Consider the following 3,571-nt stretch of genomic DNA (forward strand, 5'->3'; position numbering starts at 1 on the left):
TATATGTTGATGGGGAAAAATGAAATATTTTAAAGTAAAACCCATGTTAGTGGAAATGCTATTTGTCCATTCATTACATTAAATTTTTAATGTTGGTCCTGTTTCATCCTAGATGTGGAATGTCCTGCAGGAAAGAACACCCCCCACCCCATCCCAAACAATAATTCCTGTGTAAAACATAGTTTTCTCAGTTTTGAGTTTTCTCAAGGAAAGGAAAGGCTCAAAAGGGTAGTGAAACTGCTGCGTAGCGTCCGCTCACGCTGGCCCCAGACGTGTCAAGCCTGTGACTTTTCAAAGACGATAGGTCTATCCTCTGTGCTTCACTGGTGGATGGACTCAAACTGCCGGCGTTTTGACTAGCTGTTGAACACTGAGCCTTCTGGTGACTCCCGATCCAACAGAGATCTCAACATCATGTTGAGGAGTTGGGCCTTCTGGCCATGCTGGACTGTTCTGTGGGTTTCTGTCAGCCGGCTCTCCTCCTCCTCCTCTGCTACCCCACCATGTTAGCTGTGAAGACCCTGAAACCCGAGGTCAGGTGGCGCAAGCCCAGGCAGCACTGTCGGTCAACGTACACACAGCTCAGGCGCTACAGGATATGCTGAAGACAAATGGTGGGCACAGGAGCTCCACGCAAATGCTTGTTTCTGGTGCTGGAGACATTGAGCCAAGTAGAGACATTTACCAAAGATGGCAAAGTGCTTTTTCATAAAATGCAAAGTCAACGCCCAACAACCTCCTTCATATCAAAAGTTACAACAGCCATGGATGACATAACAGGAGTGGTATCCTTTCTAGGTCCTGATCCTTGGTGAGCTACTGAAGTAGGTCGGTCCCTATGTTTTTGAAGGCCTGTATCCAAACATATGAACCAAAGGCTTGGAAGTCATGAAGAAAAAGGTCCTCCAATTTGTGGAACAAATCAAAGTCAGCAAAGAGATGGACAAAGAAAGCCTGATAGAGTTGGACAGGATCTTGTTGCACAGGAAAGTCCACATGGAGGTTGTAGTGAGCACCGTTCTCACCATTCAAAAGCAAGATGAGCCCATTGACCTTGTCGTGGTCAAAATCATAGAGATGAGAGATAAGTCAGAAATGGATCCAAGCTTAATCCGAGGGCTGGTTTTGAACCACGAGGGTACATCCTGACAGGAAGAAAGGAGTAGAAGATGCGAACGTCCGCACTGGCAGTGTGGCCTTCTTACTGCCACTGAGTCCATTCATTACATGGACTTGATAGAGACCAGAAGTACGGGGTAGAACTGCCCCTGTGAGTTTCACAAGATGAACTCGTTACCGGAGTAGAACGCCTTGTCTTTCTCCAGCAGAGCAGCTGGGGGTTTCCAACTGCGGCTCTAGAGGTGAGCAGCCCGGCACTAGCCATGATGCTATCTGAGCTCCTGAAAGGTATTTTTTTTTAATATGCAAAAACAGAAGTCTTATTTTACAAGTGGAAAGGGGGAGATGCTTGTGAAAGCTGAAAGAAAATTCACTGAAGACCGAGTGAAGAAAAAAATAGAACCGAAGAAGAAAGTTAGTGTGATTCTAATATAGGATTTGTGGTTATTAACCGAAAGGGAATTGACCCCTTTTCTTTAGACAAGTATGGCATCGATGGCCCAGGAAGGCATCTGCATCATGGCCCTGTGCCGAGCCAAGCAGAGAAACATGGAGAGGCTGACGCTTGCCTGTGGCTGCACGGTGTCCAGTTCTGCAGACGACCTAAACCTGCCTGTCTGGGACACACAGGCCTCGCCTCGGGGCACGCCTGGGTCGATGAGTTCACCTTCATCAGGAAGTGCAGGAACCCACCTCAGCCACGCTGCTGATCAAAGGACCCAATAAACCCACCCTCACTCAAATACAAGATGCCATTCGAGATGGCTTGAGGTTCATCAAAAATGCTATCTATGGTGGCTGTGTGGTCCGAGGGGCTGGGGCAGTGGATGTCACCATGATGGAGGCTCTGATGAAATGCAAACCTAACACCAAGGGCAGGGCCCCGCTTGGCATCCAAACACGTGCTGCTTGTTATACCCAAGTTCTTGCTCAGAACTATGGATTTAACATTTAAGAAACATTAGCAAAGGTGCAAGTCAAGCATTCGGAATCGGGTAAGTGTGCAGGCGCAAACTTAAACACAAGTGAGCTGATTGTGGGAGCTGAAGCCGGCATATAGGATAAGTACTGTGCAAAGAAACAGCGTCTACACTCCTGCACTGAGACTCCCACCAGCCTGCTCCTGGTGGCTGACATCATGTAAGAAGGAGGTCTTCTCTGAGGAGTTGCAGCATGCCTCCTATTCTCTGACTCCTGGAAGATTCTACAGAGCGATCCTAAGAATGCAGCAATGGGTTTTTTGTCCAGGCTAAAAGTGATGTTCAAAGAGATGTTCTGTTCCCATATTGAAGCAGGAGATCATGATCACTTAAATTCTGGCAGTTCCTAAATGACAACTGACAGTATTATTTAAATAATGATTACAGTATTGATATACAGAGTTCTTCCTTTTCACCCTCTGAAAGGGTTTTCCTTTAACTGGAAGGGGCCTGACGTACAAGTCAGATATGCACACGTTATCTATCTTGTTAACAAATAAGCCTTCAAAAAATTATATTGAGATCCGGAGATATGAATGCCAACTCTGCACTGGAATTTCAAGAAAGCATTATACACTATAGGAGATTTATTCTGAGTTTATAGGATAGATTTAAGACCACAGGTGTATTGGAAACTAGTTTATGAGCAATATTTATTTGGAGGAAGGAACATAGAACCAAATGCAGACAACGTTTTCACTTTTGGTTCATATATATTCACCAGCCCACACACTAAAAAAAGGTGGATAAAATTTTAAATCAAAATAAGTGCACTCCCTTTTTTACTCAGTAGACATAGTGAAAACTTGATGGGCATGCTAAAGCTGAACACTAAGTAAGGACAATGAGAGCATTTGTATTACAGCATTGGAGAAGAACATCGAATATGCCTTGGATACCAGAAGAACAGTCCAAGAACGGAACTGTCAAGAACGACTGTGTCTTGGTGACATGTAGCCAGAGTGAACCTTACAAGTAAAGAGGGTGGGACCCCAACTCACATACTTTGGATATGCTATCAGAAAGGACCAATCCCTGGGGAAGGGGATTATGCTTGTTAAAGTGGATGGTCAGCAAGATAGTGGAAAGCAATAAGTTGACTGACACAGTGTCTGCAACAATGGGCTCAAACACAGCAGTGATTGTAAGGATGGGGCAGGGCTAGGGAGTGTTTCCTTTGGTTGTGTGTAAGCTTGTTATGGGTTGAAATAGCTTTAGTAGTACCTAACAACAACAGGTATCTATTTTTGGTTAATCTTTATTATTATTTTAAAGATATTATTTATTGCATTGGATTGTCCAGGAAACCAGACCAGAGGTTCAAAACCACCAACCACACCATAAGAAAAAGATGAGGCTGTCTATTCTAATAAAGAGTTACAGACTTGCAAACTACAGGGCAGTTTGCTAGGAGTCAGAATTAACTCAAGACCATATGAGCCAGTTGTTTTGGTGAATCACTCATTGATTGA

At 44.4% G+C, this 3,571-nt stretch overlaps 1 pseudogene; it reads left to right on the plus strand.

Annotated features, from left to right (window-relative positions):
• The first annotated feature begins 503 nt into the window (after positions 1-503).
• Positions 504-2,263, plus strand: LOC101658330 (annotated as a pseudogene).
• The last annotated feature ends 1,308 nt before the right edge of the window (positions 2,264-3,571 follow it).

The sequence above is a fragment of the Echinops telfairi genome, unplaced genomic scaffold (genome assembly GCF_000313985.2).
Source record: "Echinops telfairi isolate 266 unplaced genomic scaffold, ASM31398v2 ScPeMD7_23;HRSCAF=83, whole genome shotgun sequence".
In the NCBI taxonomy this organism is placed as follows: Eukaryota; Metazoa; Chordata; class Mammalia; order Afrosoricida; family Tenrecidae; genus Echinops; species Echinops telfairi.